This window comes from Oxyura jamaicensis, chromosome 6 (assembly GCF_011077185.1).
Source record: "Oxyura jamaicensis isolate SHBP4307 breed ruddy duck chromosome 6, BPBGC_Ojam_1.0, whole genome shotgun sequence".
NCBI classification, from domain to species: Eukaryota; Metazoa; Chordata; class Aves; order Anseriformes; family Anatidae; genus Oxyura; species Oxyura jamaicensis.
In genome coordinates, this window is record NC_048898.1 from 7,192,645 (window position 1) to 7,217,744 (window position 25,100).

At 45.6% G+C, this 25,100-nt stretch overlaps 1 long non-coding RNA gene across 2 annotated transcripts in view; it reads left to right on the forward strand.

Moving 5' to 3' along the window:
* Positions 1-25,100, forward strand: part of LOC118169147 — a 62,573-nt gene that overhangs the window by 37,358 nt on the left and 115 nt on the right. Inside the window, exons 1-2 of one of the 2 annotated variants that reach the window (XR_004751937.1) lie at positions 10,240-10,394; positions 10,845-10,982. This is a non-coding gene — a long non-coding RNA (uncharacterized LOC118169147). Of the gene's footprint in view, positions 1-6,767; positions 6,852-10,239; positions 10,395-10,844; positions 10,983-25,100 lie in introns of those variants that run through there. The other variant, XR_004751938.1, reaches the window with a different exon arrangement.

A 25,100-nucleotide genomic window follows, 5' to 3' on the forward strand; every position in this document is an offset into this window, starting at 1 on the left:
TGGACTCATTAATTTTTCACAGGGGAAAGATAAATGAGTGGCTGGAGAGGGGCTCAGAATATGGGCTATTTAAGCTTAATTTATAAATTATGAACTTGAAAGTTGACAATTTATGGTGCTTGGTATCATTTCATAATGAAATGGAATGAATCACTCTGCTTCTACGCGAGCTCTGGCATAACATCCACATCTACACCGCCAGGCAGCTTCTGACAGCAGTGACTGAGCACTGCTCAGCCCGTGGCTGGCAGAGATTTCCTTTGCAATCATCTCAGCTCATTTTCCTTGCATTTCCTCCCACTTTACACTGGCAGATGTTTGGCCCCCTTGCAGGCATTGTCTGGGTGGACACCATGACCCTGTTCTGACTTCAGAACCCGGTGCCTTCATCTCCATACCCAAGGAAGCGTGAGTCAGGCTCACTCACCCTGCTGTGACTCTACCAAATCACCCCGTGAGGTTTCTGCAGCACAAGGGGGAACTAGGGAAATCTAAGGCAGCTCCAGTGGCACATTCAGTGGCACATTCAGTGGCACATATGTGTGGTTAGAAAGCTGCCTGGCAGAAAAGGACCTGGGAGTAGTGGTTGACAGTTGGCTGAATGTGAGCCAGCAGTGTGCTCAGGCAGCCAAGAAGGCCAGCAGCATCCTGGCTTGCGTTAGAAACAGCGTGGCCAGCAGGTCCAGGGAAGTGATCGTCCCCCTGTACTCGGCTCTGGTGAGGCTGCACCTCGAGTACTGCGCTCAGTTTTGGGCCCCTCGCTACAAGAAGGATGTGGAGGTGCTCGAGCGAGTCCAGAGAAGGGCAACGAAGCTGGTGAGGGGCCTGGAGAACAAGTCTTACGAGGAGCGGCTGAGGGAGCTGGGACTGTTTAGCCTGGAGAAGAGGAGGCTCAGGGGTGACCTTATTGCACTCTACAGGTACCTGAAGGGAGGCTGTAGCGAGGTGGGGGTTGGTCTGTTCTCCCACGTGCCTGGTGACAGGATGAGGGGGAATGGGCTTAAGTTGCACCAGGGGAGGTTTAGGTTGGATATTAGGAAGAACTTCTTTACTGAACGGGTTGTTAGTCACTGGAATAGGCTGCCCAGGGAAGTGGTTGAGTCACCATCCCTGGAGGTCTTGAAAAGACGTTTAGATGTAGAGCTTAGGGATATGGTTTAGTGGAGGACTTGTTAGCGTTAGGTCAGAGGTTGGACTCGGTGATCTTGGAGGTCTCTTCCAACCTAGACTATTCTGTGATTCTGTGATTCATTCGGATTACGTGAGATATCTGGGACAGGGGTAAGAGAACTTGCCCCTTCTGTGTGTCTGCTGTATTCAGGTGCCCCCGAGTCTCCATGGGAAAACTCCTGGACTCCTGGAGGGGCCTCTGATGAGTCCCACGACAGGAGCAAGAAGCAGTGATGGCACCGCAAAGACAGAAGTGCAGAGGATCCGGGGAAATCCCACCATTTACATGATGGTTACAGGACTTGGATTGCACTGAATCAGATGCAAACGTGTGCAAAGAAAGCACAGCCACAAGCTCATGTGGGAATAATTCAATATTCTCCCTTCACTGACACTGCTGCTTACGTGTCAGTCTGCCTTAAAATACTGTTCCTGATGTTAGATTAGCTCCAGTGTTTTCCAGCATTTCAGATTTATTCCTGACACTGGCCTCATTTATTTTACCACTTGGCCAGTGGCCATTTCTTGCTGAGCCTTGCCTTTAGATTTCAGCATGAAATGAAGTTTCACCACCACGTTAGCCCTCCCTGCCGACACGCAGCCTCCCAGGGCACTGCTCCAAGCAGGAGCAGCCGGAGAAGCCGGTCCCGTAGGCGCTGGCCCGCACTGCCAGCCCTGCTCACGGGCAGCCCCTCGGCTCTTGCTGGGACATGGGGCTGGCAGCATGGCAATTTGCCTCCCCATATCTTAAATCCCTCTAACCCTGATGAGAGGCTTTGGAAAGGCCTCAGCACTTAGGGTAACCTGTTGCCCTTGGCTTCCAGCTGTCCCACGGACTGCTGCAGTAGTCCCTTACCAGGGAAGTGGGGTGGCCAGGCCAGCCCCAGGCTGGCTTGCTGCATGGCCTTCAAGCCACCCTTCGTGCCGAGATGTGCCCTCCCTGGCTTCTTGCTCCTATATACAAGGATCTTTTGGGGATTCCAGTGGTGCCTAACCATTTCAGGCCAAAGTCTCCCCAAAGGTCTGAAGAACAGGTTGTCATCAGAAATCCCTGAGCTTTCCTCCTCTATCTGTGAGGTTCTCTGGGTTTCACTTAATGCTCTAGTGTTCTTTCCCTACGTGAAATTGCTCTGGTCTTGGGTCAGACTTGATTTTAATTGGTGTCTAGTGTCAGGACTGTATTGAGAAAACGTTGTGACATTGCCAGAGCCTTGGCATCTGTAGGTGCATCTGGATTGTGCGTCAATTCACATCGTTTGGTACTTCCCTTGAGCAATGATTAGAAACGCTTGTGGCTGGATCTCACTAGCCATAAAACAGGCCATCCATCAGCACAGCCTACCTGTGCAACAGGAGGCAGAAGCATCAGGCTTTGACAAGCCCTGCCCTGAACCCTTCATGCGCAGGCTGTTCACGTCTGAGCGCTGGTTCTCCCCCGGGCTGTTGGCCACTCATTTTCTGGCTGTTGCGTTACACGCAGCGCGAGCGAGGCGGGAGGTGGGGGCCATGTCCGACCCTTCAGCAAGGGAAAAAAGAAATGTCTTTGGAGGCAAAAAGGAGCAGAGCAGGCAGGAGGCGTTTAATTCTCCCAGCAGACGCCGTGTTTGAAGGAGTCACAAGGCAGGGCCAGGAAATGGCTCTTCCCCACACCGACTGCCTTTCTCTCCAAACACAGCGAGGCACAGAGCAACGGGGCTGCAGCTCCAGATGGCAGGGCAGCGACACAGGCAGCAGTGCTGGGGGAGAGACACAAGCGTGTCCAGGGAGAGTGGGGGTGAGCTGGTGAATAGAGAGCGGGGGGTCAGGCCGGGGAGGGAGAGGGAAGAGCCACATAATTTTAGCTCCAGGTCAGCGCCTCCACGGGCTGGGCTGTGGCGGCTGGGGGAGCGCCTCTCCTATTTCCATTTTTATGATGTGGGTTTCCCAGATTTTCTTGGCTGGAGCAACATGCACGAACGTGTTACCTGTTCTGTTAGCCTCCACAACCTCGTACTGGGTAGGCAAAAGAATAAAAAAAGTGTTCTGCCCTCACCTGGCTCCTGGGATGTGTTTGTTTGTCTGACATACGGTAACCCAGATTGATATTTCTGATCTGTGCTAATAAATCCCCTTTTCATGGGGGAAGAACCAGGGAACAGGAACTTTTAACAAGGGACAGGGAACTGCTGGGAAAGCAAACATTGGTAAGTGCCTGCACTGGGAAAACACATTTCTAAACAAAACTGCTCCCAGAGCTATTGTCAGGGAAGCAACAGTCAATTCCTAAAGGAATTAATCTCCTCATAATCGCCTGTGATGAGTGTCTTTATCATACTGGCTGAGTGATTGCACTGCTGTCAGCAAGGGATTACTGCTAATTGATTAAAATGTTGTTTCGCTGTGGTATGCACCTGACTTATTATCCGAGGGAAGGAAAAACCTTGGCTCAGAGAGAGGAGCTAAAAGAGTTGGGGGAGAAAGGAGGGAAGGAAAGTAGGTTTTCCTCAAAGGATCTACTCAGAAATACAAAGCAGGTTGTCAGAAAAAATGCATTCAAAGGAATAATGTCTCTCTCCCATCATATTTCAACTATGAGACCGCAAGGAAATGAAATTCACCCTCACACTCCAACATGCCAATCTGATCCAGCCATAGAAGGAAGCTGAGCTGCAGGATGCGCATTGCACTCATATGAAAATGTGAAATCTAACAGCCAGCTAAGGAAAGTCAGCAGTCTAAGTGGTCAACAAATGAGACATTGTTTGGGCCAAGTTGGCTTTATTCCTGGGCTTCATAAGCCCACACAAGAGCTCTCTGGACCTCAGAGCAGATGATCGAGTTAGCTTTATTGCGCTCTTACGAGCAAGCCAACAATGGATTTTCCAGTTTGGTGTTTTTTGTTTTGTTTTGTTTTTCTGTTTTGTTTTATTTTGTTTTGATTTCAAAACATGAATGTCACACCTTTCTGGAGTGGATCCTCTTTTCCTCCCTTCACAACAACAGTGAAAATGCGTGAGGGCCCCAGTCTGCAAGCACTGCTCCTGAGTAAGTGACAAGGCTTCTCCCCTGAAGTTATGCCGAGGGTAAGCAGTTACGAAGTTGAGCCTTTGGCCCAGAGAACCCATTCTGGCTTGGAAAGGTGCTAAGAATGCACTTGTAATTGCACAGTTAAAAAAGCCAGTTAAAAAATGAATACCACAAACAGCACAGCTTAGTAAGAGGTGGGCCCCTTACCTTTGAGATAGAAATGCCACACAATTTCATCATTTCTACATAGCGGTTTAATGCACAAAAGAGGCTGACAAATCTGGCAGTCTGACCACATATTTTCCACTTATTAAAATGAAATGTGTGTGACCATTTCTCCAAGCTGCTTTGGGAGTATCTACCTATTAAATTTCAACATAAGAGGCTTCCCTGAGACTTTCCACTCAAAAAAAATCCTCTCCACGTTGGCAGCTCCCACAGGAGGATCTGAGACTGCGTCTACCTTCATTATTTGGAAAGCCTGAGGGACATACATCCCCAGGCCATACTGCGGTGCAGTGGAGAGGTGCCAGAGCTGCATGCTGGGTGATCACAAGCACGCTGCTCACAGCATCATTGCTTCATGCGGCCCCACACCGGAGGAGCAGGCTGAGCGCTTTCACAGAGGCTGAACTTGACCCTGAGGAGCAGCTTTGTTCTTGGCCAGAAGTGCCCGAAAGCTATGCAGGGAAAGCACAGGTGCGGATGATATTAATGCTCAGAGAGGGAGATTGCTGTGATAACTTGCTGAAAAACCTGTGCCATCTGAGCTCCCCCACTGTAAACCATACTGCAAAGAGGTTTTTGATGGCAAAGAATGGCTCAGAAATCTTAACTTCCCTCCCCGACCAGCCCTGCCAGCTTGTGGCCTGCACTCTGCTGGCACGTCCACATTCCTTCCTGTTAAACAGGGAGGGAAAAGAGTGGAAGCTGGTAGGAAAGAGTGGCAGAAGCTGCCTGCTAGGATAGGTTGAATGTGAAATGTGGCTTGCGGGATGTGCTAAGAGCCTTCTCTGAAAGTAGAGGATAAACCTCTTCTGTGTGAAGTCACCAACACTGGCCGAGCTGCTGCAGATCCAGAGCTCAGCTGTTGTCAGGTTCTTTTTGCTGATGCAGACCAAGCGCTAGTGAGGGAAGTGTCCCCATTTTATTACACAAACGGCAATATATATCAGTTTTCAATACTCAGATACAAAGGCTTCAAGCTGTGCATGCTTTTAAGGTCCTCTTACAGACCTCTGTCTAATAAAAATCTGTCTGGCTTTTGTTGCTGTTTTCTTTTACTTATTTGGAGGAGAAAAAGCTTGCTTTTGCCTTGATAGCCTCCCCAGGCTTTTGCTTCCATGGGCAACTGGGTATGAAAACTGGGATAGCATACCATTAGCTTGTCAAAACAGAGGACACCTGATACTATGTTGGTTGCATTCCCTTTGAGACTTATCTTGTTCTTCCACTTTCCCATTCTTTCTACGTGTTCCCACCCCCATTCATTTCAGTTCATATCCATCAGTGGGAGACTGCACTGAGTTGGGTGTGCTTTGGGTGGGCCCTGTACACACACACACACCGACACACCGACACATTGACACACAGACACACAGACACACACACACACACATACTTGTGAACTCCCTGCAACGAAATCTGTGGAGATGACATTTCCCTCTGAAGAACATTTAGTACTGTAGTGGGGTTTCCAGTTGTCTCCCTATTTCTGTTGTTATCTCCACTGTTCACTCGGACTATCATTCTGGGCAGGTATGCATCTTTGGTCTGCCCCTTCTGCTCAGTGGGCAATACAATCCTTCTGCCTTCTTACTAAACCCTGCGTTGGAAGATTAAAGAAAGTTTGAGAAATCCTTGTAAACCCTGGCAAAAATACAAATTATAGGTGCCAGAAATGAAAAACAGTGAAATAACCATCTGGAAATAATAGTAATAGTTCCACAGAAACATAAAGGCATAACTTATGATATTCATAGCATGGCTGAAAATGCTTATCTTTTCCCTATATTGAAATACCAATTTCTGAAGCATTTGCAAAGAAGTTAGGCTGCAATTTGATAGGATGTGCTGCCCTGAAAATTTTGCTATCAAGCACATCTTAAACTGAGTGATGACTGCTGCATAGTGACATTGCCTCTATTTCTGTCCATCAGTAATAGACAGCAGGCACCTGTGAGAGATGGTATATCGGCTCCTTAATTGCATTGCAATGTATATAGAGTTTCTGCAGCACAGATTAGGACACTATCTGTGACCTTGAGAGTCCTGAGACAGCATGTTTTAATACTGCTTTCTGCAGGAGGTGATATCTTCAACCTCAGCCTTAACCCTGGTAGTCTTTTACTTCAGCCCCTAGTAGGACTTTGAGACAGACAGGCAATGATGAGGACTTCACCAGTTGGTTTACAAGCCTCAGATGTAGCTCTCTGACCTGAAGTAAGGAGAAGTCTTTCTGGGGAGAAGGCCCAAGCTGTGGTGGCTCTGGGTACGCTGCAGAGGCAAATTTGGTACCTGCTCCTCCAGCCTGTCATTCAAAAGATTTGAGCCTACATTCTTGCTTTACCATCCATGTCTTTGTATTTTAGGAGGAAGAGATGCCCTCCTTGCAGAGCTCCCACAAACCAAAGGCCAAAATATCCAACAGCATGACTCGTGCCTCTCTGTCACAGGTATGAAAAAGAGGAAACCCTTATTAATGGGAATTTAACTTATATTACGTGTCTTACATACCCAATGCTCTTGTAAACTGAAGAGCAGGTGAATTTATAATGCTGGAAAGGAGCCATGCTAGGCATGATAGATACATTATCATAATTAGAAACAAGAATAAATGTAATAGAATGAAATAACAATACTTCCAATTTAAATGGAGATACCAGCTCTATCCAAGCAGTCCTGAAGAAATACATGGTATGCAACATAAATACATAGTATTCAACATATGCAACTGCACTAAGCAGCTCAGGGAGGAATTCTTCATTCTTGTGTCTCCAGTCCTGGAGCCTTTGGGAAGCACGCTCTCCTCTCCACTGAGGGTAAAAAACTCTTCTCTTTAAATGGGAATGAAAGCTTGCACACTTAGTGACGCCACTTGTTTCACCGAGCGGACATAAATGAGAGCATAGGTTGCCTGTCTCCCTCATGCATTAGTTTTGAGAATTCAAGTATGTGAGCACACAGCTCCTCCTACATTTAAATCAACCGTTCTGTTTGCAGATCATGACCCTCTTGTCCTTTCTGCATTGCTAAATGGGGCCAGGTGGGGTGAGGATCTAACTGGGACCCAATGTGCTGTAAATGTGCACTTTTGTGGGGAGTCAGCTGGGAGAAGTTGAGTCACTGATCTCCTTTTCAGAAGAGAGCAGATTAAATAGAAGGAAAGACTGTTTCCTCAAGACTGACATTTACAAGTATATGAATGCACGCTAAAATGAATGATAATCTGTTAATCTATTCCTACCAGTGGTTTGTCTCAGAGCACTTTTCAATGTTATCTGAGATGCATTATTATCTGAGGTGGGCTGGTCGACAGATTTGTACTGCACAGCTTGTCAGCTTGTTGTGCAGTGTCCATTTAGGTTTTTGTCATTTATTCTCCATATTTGTTCACTGCTAAACCACATTGCTACCATTCAAAAATCAGATGATGCCAAAAAAAGAAGAGAGTTCCTCAGTTCCCTGACCTCCACTGACATCCTGAATTTCCCTACTGTGTTTCCAAACAGGTCCTCAGCTCTTAGGTCTTTTTTTCTGACCTCAGATGAGCAATTTGATCTGATCACAAGTAAGATCCTCATTTTGGGCATGCCTGAGTGCATGTTGCACCACAAAGTCTTAAATTCAGGCAGTAGGTTCCCAGCATTTTTTTCTCTCTCATTCTGAAGTGAGCAGGAGAGAAATGGTTGATTGTTTCCTGGGACTTGTAGAGCTCCCAGTGAGTGGCTGAAAGGTCATCATTTAGTTCAGGTCAAACTGCCTCTGAGCAGTTTTGGTAATAGACAGAAATGCAGACAGTCAAATGGGTACTTGTCCTCGGTAATAATAGCTGATAATAATGGCTGATCCTTTCTTTAACACCACTACATTTCTTTTTTTATAATACCATGAAGAACTATGACAAAATAATTTCTCTAGAAGAATGCAAGTTGATAAAGGTATAAATGGAATGTAAAGGTACAAGTGGAAGCATTGATCTACAAGGTGAATTACAATATTATTAAAAAATCAATGAGTAGTTCAAACTGCAAAATACCGGTAGTTTAGCATCACTCTGAAGAATTAATAGCACTTTTCAAAACAGCCAGACTATTCAAGTAGGATTCAAAATGTGCGAGGGGTTAAATTACAGGGCATCTCACTTTCCTGAGGTCTGGTAATGGAAAATGGAGCTTTTCAACTCCGGGTAACTTTGGGATCTACTAATATGACTGAGAGTTATGACTGCCCTCTGTGAAATAGCGTAAGTCTTTTTCTCCAGATGAAAGATCTCTCTCCCTCCGTCTATCTTCTCCTCCCCCAGTGTACCTCTCATATAATCAGGTTTTGGTACTTTTGATGGGAAAAGTATATAAATGCCTCACCAGCACAGTGGGAGGCTGTGTATAACCTGCTGCCACACCAGGAATGGAAAAGGGCACAAGGGGGTTATGCAAACTGGATGAAAATCTTTCTTATCCTGAGAGATCTGAAAGGATGATCTTGTATAAACATTTTAAATAGTTCTGAAAGTGCTTTTTAAATACTGAGGCTATGCAGTCTTATTGCATTGAGTGACTAAAACCTAAGCAACTGTACTGCTTATACTCTGTGTGGAAATGAAACTGCTATACAGAGCAGTTTCTTCCTGACAGCACGGGAAAAGAGTTGTCACTGTCATGCAGCATCTATTGGCATTACATTTGTCACATCTTCATTTGCTGGGGCTGCTCTGTGGATGAACACAGGATATCCATCTGCAGTGCTGCCAATCAATAATTTTCATCAACATTCACTTAATTTTTAGCATAGAAAACAATAACACTGCACCAGGAGATAAGGACAAGCCAGTGTCTGAGACAGCTTGGCATGTTTTGATATTATCTATCACTGCTGTTCTGAGATTCTCAAATGAGCTCAAGCCAACACAGTCTGTATTATCCAAGGACACACAAGGTATCTGGAGAGTTCACTTGTTGTTCTGCCAGACAGCAAGACTGCCACCTTTTGTAAAGAAACTACTCCTTGGGCAGGGTCTCTGCAGCCATGAACTGCTGCGTTGAGCTCAAGCTGCTGGTCCACTTACATATTTACAGTTGTGGTTGGGTCAGACCCTACCAACTGCAGTCATGATGAAAGCCAGTATAAATCCCTTTTTTATTTACGCAGAAATTAAACATGAAAGAAAAGACGTGAGGTAGTGGAAGAATTCTAAGGTTGTCCCACTGAGGTAACATCAGCACTGCTTGCTGGGTTAAGGAGCACCAGTTTTACCCTTGTGCTACTATACCAGAGATTGTGTTGCTGACAGGTCTCCTATCAGTTGTTCTTACTCTTTGGGCCATGAAATAGAGCCAGAGTTGTTTTCCTTCCTTTCAGAGTATATACCAGCAGTTTCTAGGGCAGGTTCTGGCAACCCCCAGCACACCCGTGGCCTCAGTGGATCTGGCACTGTTAGACCACACACTGTAATGAGCCCACTTTCTGTGGCTCAGCCTGCACTGCGCCTATGGGATACCAGGACAATTCCTTGACTTGCCTCTTGATGGTGAATTTCTCTTTAATGAAACTCCTGTCTGAGAGCTGCTAGGCTGTCCTCACCAGAATGCTCTCACTGAAGGCATATGCCACAAATGCCATAGCCTAGCGTGGTACGGGAGGGCTCGACGTGCCATATTCTCCTGGGTGCTATCATGACACTAGCTGTCAGGGTCCAAAGGGCAGGGTCCAAGTAGCTCTTACAGCCTTGCCCAGCCCCACCTGGGGGCTCCACCTGCAGCCCCTGCCTGCGGGCTCAGGAGCTCTATTTAAGCTCAGCCCTGGGCCTTTACTTTTAATTAGTGCTGTGTTGTATGGTGCTGGTTCCCAGGTTGCCTCTGCTTGTGCCTGGTAGTACTGTGCTGCTCCATCCAGCCCTGCAGGCTGACTTCCTGGCTTGGCTTAGGACCTGATTCATCACCATGAGTTTGCTTGATCTGGCCTGCCTTGCTTAGGTACTGTGGGAGGGGACCTGGCTGGTGAGACCCCTGCCCTGCTGGCTCTGTTGCTGTGCTTGTTTCCCTGCCCACTAGGGAGCACCCAGTCCTTGCTGCTTCCTGACATGAGCAGAAGTGCTAAAGGGCCCCTGGGATAATCTTTAGGGTTGAGAGCCAAATTCTTATAAAGTAGAGATTCCCCATGCCCTATCTGGGTGCTAAGCCTGTCGCATCCAGTTTGGGTTCTTGTACTCAGTGAGGTTGTGTTCCTTGGTCTTCTGGCACCTCCTTGGTGCTGGTCCTAGTGTTTGTCCAACCACCTGCTGCAGCAGGGAGAGGCAGCTGAGGCTGGCAAAGCTAACCTTATAACTCTGCAGCAACCTTTGCACTGGCTGCCAACCAGCCACCTCAAGCTTGGCACACGCCGTGAGGGAGAACTAACCTGGAGCCTCCTGCTTGGCCTCTGTGTGTAAGTGTTCCTTGTTGGGGCAGCAAGGGGCATGGGCAGCTGGCAGAAGGGATGCAGGCAGGGCAATGGCCTTGGCAGGCTGTTCTTCCCAAAAGGCCAGGAGCCAGCCTCTGCTCTCAGACACATATGATTTCCAGTGGGATCAACAGTGGAAACTGAAGGTAAGGTGAAGTCCCACACAGCAGATGCAGTGCCGTGATCAAAAGCAAGGTAGGAGTTAAAGTTGATACTCAACTTGTCAAATCACCTCAGCTGAAAGTAATTTTGCAGGGACTGCACAAACACAGCAAGTAGGGATCCTGCAAGTGAATTTGAATTACTTGAGAAGTGCTCAACAAGCCTCTATCTGTTTTTGGTTTTTGAATCTTATTTTTAAATTGCCTGTGTTGGCTGTATGCTTCTTATTTTGGGTGTGTACTCTGTAAATGGGAGAAAAGGGTCAGAATCCTGGCTCTTAAGTTAAGGCAGATGCCCCTTTTGCTTGTTGCCTTTGAATTTTTCTTAAAGTGGGATAATGTTTCTGCATGGAGCTATTCAGTGTTGTTTGATGGAAAGGATGAAAGCATTGCCAAGTATCAGCTTTGAGTATAATAACACCTTTGAATAGGGAGTAGCCTCCTGAGTTCGTTTCTCTTCCCTCTTTCGGGCTTGTTCAGACAGCTACACAATTTCTCCTATAAACTTGCAACTTTTTTCTAGAAAACAATTTTAAACAAGCCCATGTCCTCGCCACACATGAATATTTGCAATTCAAATTCTACAGGATGGATATTCATATCAAGTGTTTGCGCATTCATCCCTCATGAGAAGTAACATCACGTGGCCTATTTGAATCATCCCAAACAATCAAATTGGCTTAATCAGTAAAAATTACATAATTATATCTACTGTGGTTTATAATTAAAGGATGAATGTTGGAAAGAAGCTCCCACAAAGCCTGTGGTGAGGAGTGCTGCAGAGGAGGTGCAGCCCGCAGCACCCGTGCTGGGGCAGCCACTGGGTGCAGGGAGATGGGAGCATGGTCCTGCAGCCAGAAGTGCTTTACTTACTGCGCCCTGATGTGCATCCAGCTTGGAGTCCTGTTTCTTCTTAATTGCATTATGCTGTAAGTCACACATGTTGTAAATGATTAATTAGCTTGAGTTGTCATTTGGTCAAGGTTTGTCCTGGATGGCTCAGGCTGGAGCTGCACACAGCTCTGGTTTCTGAGGGAGTCCTGATTTCAAAGCCAAGTGCAGGCAGGGAACATGAAAGGCCCCAAACAAGTGTGCAACCCAGGACAGAAAGAGCTCAGGTGTTTCTTAGATAAGCGTGCCAAAAACCAACTGTGCAGCATCCTTCCAACCCTGATGGGCCTGGGAGGAAGGGGAGGTGTTGCTGAGCTGCCCACACTCCTGGCTGGGTAGGCCAGCCTACTCCTGTAGGATGGGTGAGAGAGCACTTTGTATCCCCCTGTGCCCTCCAGGGTGGCTGTGCTGCTCCCTCAGGGAGTGGGCACCCAGAGGGGAACGGGATCTCACTGCTTCACTGGAGATCCCGGCCTCGCTTCTGAAGCTGGTGTGTGACTCTGTGTGGGCGATGAAGACTGACTGCAGACACAGGTAACAGGCAGAGGTTTTTCAGTGGTTACAGGAGAAGAGCAAAGAACTTTCCTAGATGTCCCAGGGGTCACGTCCTGTGTCTCTATCAAACATAAAGCTTTCCCAAGCCCTGCTGCCTGGATTTTTTTATTTCACTTTAGTGTTTTTGTTGCAGGAAGGGTAGAGGGGGAGCAGCTTGGACCTTTTTGAATCCGTCAATCTTTCTTGTTAGAGATTCACTGAAGAAACTTGTACCCTGAACTACTGCAATTGCCTTTCACCTCCTACGCCACCTTCTCTTTAGCAATATATCCACACAGACTGATCCCTGTGGGGACCTCTCACTTGCCCCTGGAGCTTGCTGAAACCCTGGGGCTGTTCCCATATATTTGCTCTCACCAGCCCTACCCAGAGCCAGACTCGAGGGCAGTTTCAGTTCCTCCAATATGTTTATGAATAAAGAAGCCCAACTACAAGTGGGAGATAAGCTTTCTTCTGCACTTCACACTGTGACCAGTTCATGGAAGGGCTCTCCTTGGGGCCAGGCAAGGAACTGCACAAGACTGTGGTCTGTGCAATGCTGTCCCCAGGCTCCCTGTGCCAGCTGGCAGATGCACTCCACCTGCAAATAGCCCCACCAGCCCTGTGATCCTTGCTCTGTGCTAATAAATGAATTGGAAAAAATTGTCTGTTCATGGCCGATCTGTGCTCAAAGGGATGTGCTGTGTCAGATGATTCCTTATGAATTATTTGCCTGGCACTAATGGGAACGTAGCAGCAATGAATGGATAAATATGCCCACTCCAGGAAAAAATTTGGCTCCTTAATGGAGGTGCAAGGGAAGTCATTGATCCTTAATGTTTAAAATAAAAATTGCCTGATTGTTAGCAGTGATTTATTGGTTTTGGTTGGGTCCTACAAATGGAGTGGATTCGGAAGGTTAAACCCAGATGAGCTCATGCTGTTCAGCTGGATGATATTAGGAGTTAATCCCTTTGCATGGTTCCCTGTTCTGTAATACTTCTCAAGCCTGATGATTGCAGCTGTATTTTAAAAGCTTTTTTAAAAGATAATCTGCTGGAAATGTGAAGCTGGTAGAAATAAAGAATAGTCTCTTCTTTCCATGGAAAAGATATGGTATTTGTTTCCACACTTAGATTTCTCTTTGAACTGATTTGCAAAACAGATTCAGGATTGATTAGAGCCTTCCAGTGATGCTTTGTGAAGTCAAATCGCTTTTGGAGGCACAACTGGTAGCGGTTCCCACAACTGCTGTAGGTAATTACAGGTCTCCTTCACAAATCTAATAACCTGCTTGTTTCATGGCTGCTAAGTAACTTTGTTCCTTGTGGTTTTTCTTTGCTTTGTGTTGCTGGCACTTAGCATGGCTGGCTTCTGGAGTCTTTGGGCTGCCATGTACTTTAAGCGTAGCTTATCACCAACCAGGCAATTTTATAGCCTTGCAGTTATGAGATTACCAAATATATGTATAAGAAATGTAGCCTGTGGCCTCAAACTGTGTGCTTGGCTGACCTAGGGGTCCCAGCAGGGGTTATTTATTTGATTCCCATGCTAACAGAATGTTTTAGGGATTTGCTGCTTACATGTCAAATCCTCGTACTGGGTTTCTGAGCCATCCAGCAAACAGCTGATCCACTCAGCCAGGTTAGCCTTCCTGTTCCCATCTGTGTCACAGGACTCAGAGATGGAAAATGGATTGCAAATAACAGATGAGCTCTCTTTGAAGAAATGTGTGAACACTGCAGTGCCCGGAGTGTTTGCAACACGCCTCTGAGCTAAATATCAATTGAAGAAAGCTTTCTTCTGAAAGCAAGCCAGAGTGTTGCTAACTCTGCTTGCTTTAATTCTCATGAGTTTTTTTCTACAGCTTCTGTGTAAAAAGCAAAAAGTCTGTATGGCTGCAGAGAAACATTATCAGAGCAAATTCTACCAACTTAAAATCAGAAAGCAGAGTAAATGGCTTCGTATAGGTAAGCATGTGGTCCTCTCACAGACTGAGTTTAAATGCAGAACTGCAGAACACTGCTGTAGATGGCTCTCCTTGGTGAGAGACCAGACTGAGGCCAGCTAGGAAGAAGCTTTCTTTTCTGTAGAAATATTTGGTGTGTGAGCTGTTACTCAAAGCTCCTCGTGGGCACATGCTCTTTGTGAAGAAATGAACTCTGCAGGCACACTGCAAGGGTGCTGCTTCCAAGATTTCCGTGATCTATAAGTCAGTCAAGTAATTGCAAGGGCCTGACTTTTGATTTAGGAATGCTTAGGCCTGCCAGTGCCAGGAATGAAGCAGAGAGTAATAGAAATGGGGTTTGGAAGGGAACTAAGTGATGAAGGAGAAACAGATGGAAGAAGAAAAAGCATGGTATTGTGCCATTCGTACTTTTCAATCGGTATTTCTTTTTCATACGTTTCCTTGATTCTTTTCCAACTCCTCCCTCTGCTTTCCTTTTCTGTTTCTCACCTGCTTAAGTTCAAATAAATGCTAGAAAACATTGGTCCTGTTTTTTATCTGTAGAAATGTGTGGAAAAGATTAGAGATTAAGGGATGTCAGTTCTAGGCTGGATTTTGTGACTAAAATAGATTATATTCTTGTCCAAATCTATGTACTGCTAATTTTGGCTCTTCTGGTGTAAGAAAAGTTGGTCTTAAAGTTCCTGAATTTAGCTCAGAGGGGCCAAAAATGAGGTTATCTGTGCTAGACATGCAATTTTGCTGCCTTATTCGACTGGAATAGTTCTCAAGGTGTAATCTTTGAGATTGCTCTCCCTGGTGTAGGCTGAAAAACCTCCTGGTTGAGGCCGAACTAAGACGTGAAAACTATTTTGGCTCTCCACTGTCCCTCTGATCTTTGGCAAATCTGATCTCAGTGCAGCTGTTCACCAGGAGCACTTTGTGTCTCCCCGGAGTAGGAGAGGCAAGTTGTTCACGTTGACAGCATCTGAGCGTTTCAGGGAGGTGAGGAGCATACAAATACCCACGGAAACAGGCAAGTTTCTAGAGCTGTAATTTGTAAATACTCATCTTATTTAGTGTATGATAGCTAGTAATTTGTGACTTGCCTGTAAATGAACATGGCTAGAGTCTGTTTAGCTTTCATATAAAGCAGCAGTAATAGGAATTGAGCCTAAACTAGGTTGTATCGAATGTCTGCCAGTGCTGTTGTCCATGCTAGTGTTCGCCAGGGTTCAGGGTTGTTTCTGTTGGCTCTTTTGTGTGAGGCACCTGCATGTCACCACCCTAACAAGCTTTCACCCTAAAACTCATCTTGTTCTCCATATCTCATAATATAGCTTGCATTACCCCAAAGCCACTGTAAAAATCAACTCAGTGAGATGAGAATCCAATCTACAAACTTGGGGTTGGTGTTACCCATCTTACTGCCAGCACTTGTAACTGAAGTCTGGTTCACCAGTGTTGTGCACCTGTGTGGCTGTGTAAAAGCCTCCTGGAGGTATGAAATGTGTAGGTGGAGTCCCTGTTGTATTTTTAGTTAAACGTGGAGCTGTAGGAGGTACTGCTGCCTGCTGAGTACTCAGCACACCAGCTCTTTATTTCAGACTTCAGCTGTACTTGGAAAAGGATGGGGAGCGCTCCAGGGATGTAACCTCCAGGAGGTACCTTCTCATCCCCTGGGCCTCGGGTAATGCACATGGAAATGAGATGCAGTGCACTTAAGAGTGGAAACAAAGAAGCACATCTGGAAAAGGAACCAAAAGTTTGTGCCTGCCCAGTGTAAAGAAATGATGTGTTGTTATTTAACTGGAGGGGATTTTCATATTAAGATTTACTGGGGAAAAATGCTTCAGCAGGCTATTCCAGGGGAAGACATAGGTAATAAAGTTTTTGCAGCTCTTGTTGGCCACGTTTGTGGTTTCTGTTACAATCTGAGATGTGGACTCTGCTGCAATATCCCCAAAAGGGAAGCAAGAAATAAATCTGAAGCTTTTTTGCAATGCTTGAAGTTTAGGTATATTCTACGTATCTTTAAAAATGAGAAATCAAGAGTGATGAAAAGATTGAGTTGTTCAAGTCTTATCAGCCATCATGCATTTTGGCTGCAGTTGTATTAATTTAAGTCCTTCTATAAACTTGGTTGAACAATGACTTCTTCAAAAGAAATAATGTTTCTCTAACTTACCGGATTTCAGGTGTACTAGCTGAGCAGTGGATACATGTGTACTTGCGTTGTGATCTTGAAAAAAATATTTTGCCAATACCACTATTAAGAGTTTATAAAGGCACTAAGATATAGATAAAAGCAACGTCTCGGGGTACGTACATGTTAAAAGATGAAGTGATGAGAAAGTTTGTTAAATTTCATCACAAAACTGGGTTAATTATGTACTTCAAGTTTTTTATGCTAAGACCCAGGTAAAATTACACAATAAGCTAGGACCAGCGTTTTTGATGTTAAATGAGATGGAGAGGAACTCCTTGGAGTTCTCAGATTTCAGCACTTCCTAATGGCAAATTAAATAGAGAATTGATAAATGCTATGTCATGCTGACAGGAAGAATCATTTAAAACCATGTAACAGTATTTAGGAATTAACTAATTAACTAATGACTTGGGAAAAGGTGTGAATGTCACTGCACTGCCCTGCAAAGTTTGGGTGACAGGTCAAGAAATGCCAGGCGACCAGAATGTGCAGGACTGAGCATGTGGCAGAGCTTGTGCCCTACCTGAGGCAATGGACAGGTCTCAACAACTTGGGGGATGCATTAGGAAAGCTGGAAATGAAGAAACTGGAAATGGACTCCAGAAGCTCTCCCAGCAAGCCTGTTACTGAAACAGGGTTTTTAAGCAGATGAGCAATAGAAAAATTTCTTCCTACCTCTCCTGTTTTTACTCCATTATAATCTGGCTTCTTGCCTGAACACCCTGGAATACAGCAAAGATGTGTCCTGGGCTGTTCAAGTGGCTGGGTTGCCTTTAGGTGGAGATCAGGTGGCCCAGAAGACAAGTGCAGCCTCCCTGTGTGAACCCCTTCTGTGCCTTGGCCACATTCTGGTACAAACACAGCGAGAGGGAAAACGAAAATCCTTCTGATGAAGGATCACATGAGATCTGGGAGGCAACACTTGGTTGCTCGTGGAGGTCAGGAGCTTTCCATAGTCTGGGGACGAAGGGTAAAAGAATAGATCTCCAAGGCTGTGATGAGGCCTCTGCCTCACTGCCTGCTGGAGCTTCTCCCTGGCTGGGGCCGGCAGAGCAGCTCCCAGGGACCTGCTGGTCCCAGCAAAGGCATCTCCTTCTCAAGGCACTGCCTCAGAGCCCAGCTGGCTCTATGGTTACTTTGGGCTTCAGCGATTTCTAAGGTCATGACTGCTGCCGAACACCTCTCCTGTGACCTGTTCACAGCACAGCTCAAAAGACTAGGTAAGGAATCAAAGCCACATCTTTGGGGTTTTAGCCCTGCAGACATGGTTTAGCTCTGTCAGGCAGTGGTCTGAACTGTGGTGTACCATTTGGCAGCAATGTGCTTCCCTGATGTGGTTACGGGGAAGTATGAAAGCTGGTCACTTCTGTGTTAAATCTTCCTGTAATGCTTGCCTCTTCCCTCTGCTTCTGTGCTGATGGGAACTCCCAGTGAAGTGTTTTGATTTTCCTCCTCTAGAAGATGTACAGAAAAATGGATTTCATGTAATAACACCTGCATAGGCAGAGCTTTTTCATAGTAGAAAGCCGTCATTGTACAATGGTGAGTGTCTGGCTTGTATGCCCCATCCTAACCTGGGGACAGCCTGGGAGCACACCTGCATGTGGGATTTTTGCTTGGCTTTCCTTACTTGACACAAGGGTCCCATGGCCTTGCTGCTGCTTGTGAGGCTGTAGAGCTTTTAGGAAAAGAAAATAGGAAAGAATGCAGGAGGACAGCACTGTTTACCTTTGCCCCTTTGAGCTGGGCATGCTAATGGCAGGAGAGGAGAACTGGAGCCCTGATCAGGAGCTGAGCTGATAACTGTGCTGCCCCATTGGGTTTGTGACTCCCTCGTGACTCAAAGCAGTCCTAGCAGTTTGTAGGGAGAGCTGAAGGTGAGGACACTGGTTAACAGGATCTGCAGGAAGGCATCTTATTGGGCTTGGAAAGAAGCAGCCAACCTGGAGCAGAGCACAGGCTGAGAACAACTGCTTAGAGCTTACCTGAATCATGGTTTTGTGATGCTGGATTAGAGATAATTATTAGTCTGCTGAGTGTCCCATGTGCCAGGCAGGGGTGTCCTGACCCTGGGGGTGGCCAGAGTGCCATCCCCTCGCAGCAGGGTGCCCCCGGAGCAGGGCTGTGCCGCAGGTGGGGTTATGGTGCCATGCTGGTGCCGTCCTCCTTGGGCAGGAGGAGGAAGGGGCAGACAAGCACCGAAAGCTTTCACCCATCTTTCCAGGTGACTAAGCACCAGTTTTATTTTTAACGAAAGCTAATGCTAGGAAAGCTAATAGGGCTGATGAGGCATCTGGGAGAGTTTGTGTCACGTCCTGCGCTGTGAAAACCTGCTTGGGCTCCGAGATGCGTTGCCTTGTATTGATTTTCCTGCCTCGGGCTGCATGTGCTGGTTAGCGTTCTCCCCGGTGACAAATGAGGCCATCCCTGCTGAAGGTCGGGATGGCTTTTCAGCATCTTTTTTTTTATTATTATTATTCCTGGAGGTCGGGTTTTTGACTTTCCTGTCTGTGCCTGTTTTGGCCAGCAGAGGGTACTAAAGGAAAGGTTAATATCGAGAAAAGCTTCCTGCTGTCAGCTTGTTTATCAGGCGGGGCTCAAAGTTGAAGATAAAAGCTGTGCTTCTGGTAACCGAGAGGTCTATAACAAAGAACAATTAGAAGTGCTTATATCCTCAGATTGCCTTTCTATGCTAATTTGCTTTGTTTTATGATTAAAACATTTGAATTTAAAACTTGCCAGTCACGTAAACGATTTCAAGTTTTTATTCAGTGTTCAGTTAGCAATATATGTTGCTTCACATCCTTGATGGCATCTTTTGTAGAAATGAATAAATGCCTAATAATTGTACGGTTATGGTAACAACAAAGCTATAAAAGCAGTCACGAAGTGATCTCCATGATAAAACATGTAGCTGATTTTAAAGAATATATATCTAAAGCTAGTGCTTGAAAGCATTGATGTAAAGTGTTTATCCTCCAAGATTAAGGTGGAATTTTCACCCACTATTTTTATCCACTTGGGACTTCACTGTCGCTTCTGTCCCTGCTCGTGTAATCTGTATCTCATTGCCGATGTCTGCCCTGCACGGGGGGTGTTGGACCACCTTACTCCACCTCTTTTCAGACAGGCTGTTTGCCTAGGCTTTGGCAAAGATCCTGCTTCATGTTTCCTGGCTTATTGCTGTCTATTTCCGTAAGCTCCAGGCATGGCCTCACTGTGTTAGTCCCAGGTGAACACTTCTCAGGTCCTTGCCTGGGAGGCTGCACAGACTAATGCTGCTGAACTCCTGGAGCACGTCTGCAGCCAAAAATGAAGAGTTTCTTCTCCCAGTCCTCCAGAGACAGGACTGTGCTGGCTCTGCTGTGTGTCAGCTGCAGAGAGGCTCCCCGGTGCTGTCACACGGAGCATATGGCACGTCTGGGTCACAGGCTGGAGCAGGCTGCAGCTCTCCCCCAGCTCCGTTGTCCCAGATCTGGTGATAGATGTGTCGGCCTGTTGACCTGAGGTAGTTTGTTACAGTGGTGATGCACAGTGCTGCTGCTACTGAGATTGTGTGGTTATCGGAGCCTGTGGGCTCCTGGAGAAGGGCTGCGGTCCTCCTGAGTTGCTCACTGGCGACTCAGAGCATGGTCTCTGGAGCAGTGAGATGGGGATGAAGGCAAGACTGGAGGCAACAAATCTGTTAATTCTCCATGGATTATGGTTTTTCCCCCTCTGAAAAACAGATACCGTAGTTAAACTGCGCAGCTGTGACCTGCTTTCATATTTTTCAAGAAAATGTGATGTTATTGCTATTTGGTTAACTTGTCCAGTCCATCCTTGTGTTTCCATCTGGGTGGAAATACATGTAGGGAGAAGTGAGGTATTTTCAGGAAAAAACAGGGCTTTTGGAATACCTTTTTAGAAAAACAGCAAAATAGCAGTGGCTTTTTTCAGGTGGGGCTCTAAAACAGTTTTATATCTGTTACTTTCCTTCTAGCTTCTGTAGTTTTATAGATATTTCATATATTAACGTTTTGTACAGACAGTGCTAATATAAAAATAAAACAAGCATTTATCAGGAAGTATAATTTAAGGTAGATAAATCAAATATTCACAAATGGAGAAATACAGAACTGAGGTTTCAAGCCCACATGGACTCGACCCCTACATCTTCTCACGTGTATTATCATCAACTCTATCTCATATTGACAAGTAATATCAAATCCTGTATGGAGGGTGCTAAATTATGAATGTGTGCATCCATTTGCCGAACCATAGAATGGGACAGACAGGACCTGGGTTCATTTGGGACTCGGTCCTCTGCACCTTCACTCTCTAAGCTGTGGCCAAATGGGGAAAGCTCCCATGAGGAAATGCAAACTCCTCTCCATCCTTAGCAAACTAATTTCCTGCGTTCTTGTGGCATGCCAAGGCAAGGACTCTATCTTGTTTTGATTGTTTTTGACTGGCCTGCAACACTAGCTGTGATCATGCTTTTGGCTGCAAAAGATGTATGCTTTATTCCAGTACAACAGATTTCTTAAATTCCTCTGGGCTCTTTGTAGCAAATATTAATAAACTTATATAAATGTTAATGTGAATTTCCACCCAAATCTCTTCCAAACTGTACTGTGTCACAACAACATGTGAAGAAGTTTAAGAGTTGGGCTATGCTGCTGTTGTGCTGTGATCACTGCCTGTCACAGTGAGTAATGCTGTTTTGTTGGTTTTGTGCTCCTGTGCTTATCTCTGGTCACTTAGATCTTGTTTTGAACTAGATTTAAGCATATGGTAGAGGGATACACTTAATGGTTTTCAGTTACACTATACTCTGTAATTGATAGCCAGAAAACCTGAAGGCTAACAGACAATGACCCTAATGATATTTATAAAATGAGCCTCTAAAAAGGAATATGAGTTAAATATAAACTCTAATAGCTATAACTGTCATTGCTTGTTTGCAGTTTATAACTTTCCTAGAAATACTATATTGAGATATGAACTAGGGAGATGATCTGCACCACCATGTATTGCTGCCTGGGATAGAGCTGCCCTGTGTTTAAAAGATGTCTTAAAGTGAAAAGTGAAGATGGAGTGTTTGCTTGGGAAGTACTGTTCTGCCATATGCTGACTCTGAAAGCACAGATGTTTAGCTTGTGAGTAAACCCCCTTACAGAACTGGGGCTTTCTGTAGCCAAGTGATGTTTAGATATTCCTTAATAGGCTGTGACATACCTCTTCAAGGAATAGTTCCCTCTTCTAGATTAGATCTCAAATTCCTTTGTTTTATATCTTCCTATTTCACAGGCTTCTCTGGAGATCTCTGTGCAACTCAAGAGCTTATTGGGAGCCTCAGTCATTCTTTAAGGCTTTTTTTCCCCTCAGTTATTTGTGCTACGTGTTCACTACTGCTCTTGAATGCTCTGCAGGCAGAGCAGGTCAGGTGGATACTTTTAATTCCTTGCCTTTCAAAGCCTTACCTAGTATTTAAGCCATATGATTCTCTCTAAAATCACTAGAAGGTGTCTGACTTCAGTTCTGTGTAATGTCCTGGAAGTCTAACAGTGCCTTTCCTTTAATACCTCTACAATATTTTTCTGCTTTTGATTCTTGGGAGTAGATGCGGATTAAACTATAAACAGAGCCTGCAGAAGGTGCTTATCATTACTGCTTATTTAGGATTAGCAGGGTTAGTGAAAATGACCCCTTTCCATACTGTGACAAACCGCATGCTTATTTGTACATTCATGAAACAGGAACATAAAACTGTGCAGCTCTGCCATGAATTTTAACAGCTGTGCCACTGAATCCCATGTGCAGCATGGTAAAGCTACATACAAGATAAAAGACTCATTGTCAAGCCCTGAGGGCCGTGCCGTATGCCTGGTGTGTCAGAGCATGAGAGCTGAGGCTCACAACACTAGAAGCTTTCATGTGTCAGGAACACGCGACGGGGGAGTAATGGCATCTCTGGTGCCACCTGACCCCACACAGCCGTGTAATGGACACCGGCTGCTCCAGGCTTGTTCTCCCATTTGGACTGGGCTCTGCAGCTAACTGCTGGCTGAGGAGGTGGAGCTGAAACATGAGGCAGTCCTGGCCTGCTCCCAAGGGAGCTGCTCAAAATGGTGGCAGTGCCGGGAATGAACTTCACCTCAGGATTTCAAATCCTGAGCTACTGCAGAAAAACTTGATACACATCTACTTCATGTGGACAGGTCCATAACATCTATTCCCGACACCGCAAAACACTTCTCAGTATCTTTAGGGACTTTGCACTGGTGATTAGGGATTGTGACTGCAATGTGTCCAGGAAGAAAGCAAAGATCATGGGCTCTGGCACTAGCCCCACCTGTAACAGCAGGTCACTTATCAGCTGCAATTTGTACATGCTCAATAGGAGTGTGCTGTGAGTCTCCCTTTACAGGAAGATGAGTAAGACACCAGGGCTTCCTAACAGTCTTCTGTAGGGTAGTTCCTTCTTGATGCCAAGTCTAGGAACTGGTGTAAGCATTCATCAGTCCTCTGTAACTTTTCTGGCATTGAGCAGTCTCCAGGGCTTGCACAAAGTGCACACACCCTCCCTGCCCAATCTCCCCCCAAATAAGTTGTACATGAGGGAGAAAGATATGTTTTTGGCCAAAATAAATAATAACTAAAGCATGGTATTTAGTGTAAAACAATGATCAAGTGGTAGGTGTCCTCTTGTGTTCTTTCATGGGACTAGAAACAGACAACCAAGTGTTCATATTCATGAGTTTTGATTGTGCTTAAAGGACTTACTAAGAGGCTCTCGGTGTCACTGTTCATGTTTCTCAGTCCACGACACCACTTAAGTTCTTCATTCCTTCTATCTTCTCAGTTAACCTTGACAGTCTTACTCTCAGTTCATAGTTCAGCTGCTCGCAGCCACTGACACAAACTACAAAAGCTTTCCTCAAAGTCTGTCTTGGCTCTGCTGCAAATATAATCCCAGCTGTGAGAAACTGGGCTCTGATGAAGAAGCTTGGCTTGTAATGCAGACTGTGGGCTGTACACAGCTCCTTGGCCTTCAAGACAGTGTCGCAGACACAAGGGATCACTTCTTAGGACCATAGCTCATTTCTGCTCCTACTGAGCTCCTGGGTGCTCTCTGCAGGTGCTCCCTCCTGCAGAAATGCCTGGTGGCTGAAGCAGGGACTTCACCCATTAAACCTGGTCGCAGAGCGTGAGCCCATTGTATTGGCTGCTGGCCAGCTGCTAGGGCCACTCAATTACTTTCATCTCCCATCTGGACTGGATTTCAACCAGTGACATAGGGGTAAAAAGCTTGCTATCCCATTACAAATCCCCTGAAATTTGTGTTTCGCCAGCTGTCCTTACTGGTAAAGCTTTTTGCTTAATGGCTACCTCTCACATCTTATCTGGAGGTCTTAGGGACCTCTGGCGTTACAGATGATGCAGTCTTACAAATAAGTCGCATTTCCAGACAATCAGTCATGTTGCTAAAAATGCCTGCCTGTCTTGAGCATCCAGGCAGGGATTAGCCTAGAGGCATCTTTTGGTCTAATTGGATAATTGCCCAACACTGTAAAGACAGCGAAGAATGGACCCACCCCATTTTTCATATTATTTGCATCTATTTGAGTAACACAATTAGCATAATGCACTAAGTAGCTATTGATGCTAATTACAAAGCTGCATCTGGAAATATTTGTAACATCCATGTTTGCTATGATTTTTCAATTTGAAAAGCAATCACTTTTCAGAGCGATTGATGAATCCTTATTTTTCAGCGCTGAGAAGAGGATGTATGAGCAGCCCCCTGGGACTTCTCTATTAAAAGAAACTTTTATAGTTCATGCCTCAACTTTTGATTGCAATGCTTTATAATAATACTCTGACATATCATTAATTCAGCAGATATTGGAAAAAGTCCTCCCTTGACATTTTTTGCTTCATCTTGGAAGGTATATTTGCTATAGTTAGGGAAGCCTTGCTTCTGTACAGGAAGTACCATGTAGTGATTCTTGTACATGTGGCCCACAGCTCCCTGCTTAGGGATCACACTGCTTGACAATACATCAAGTACTGCATTTAGCAAGGGCCGGTGGGTTGCTGACCTGCAGTATGATTTGTTTTTGGTCATGTAGTAACTTCAACACGCTGTCTTTGCAGACCGTTGGCAACATAAACTGTTTTTTTTGGTTTGTTTGTTTGTTTGCTGTTTGGTATAACAGGGCTCTGCTGTTATACCACAGACATGGGGGTCAGGAGATCCAAATGCATTGGAGCCAGCTGTGTTTTCCCTATGGTGAGCCACACTGCTGTATGTGGAGCTGTACGTTGGCATTCAGGGACACTGTAACTGCTGCTCTTGCAGAAGTTTTGAGGACTGCAGAACCAAGCCAGACCACTGTGGTGTACAAGCGGCTAATGGACGTGAGGTCTGCCTCGTAGTGTGCGTCTGAGTCCTGGATGTACTCTGGGAACAACAAAGTGTTTTAGGAAATATGCTGAGTGTTCAGTTAAATAACTAATCTTGTTTAATGTTCCA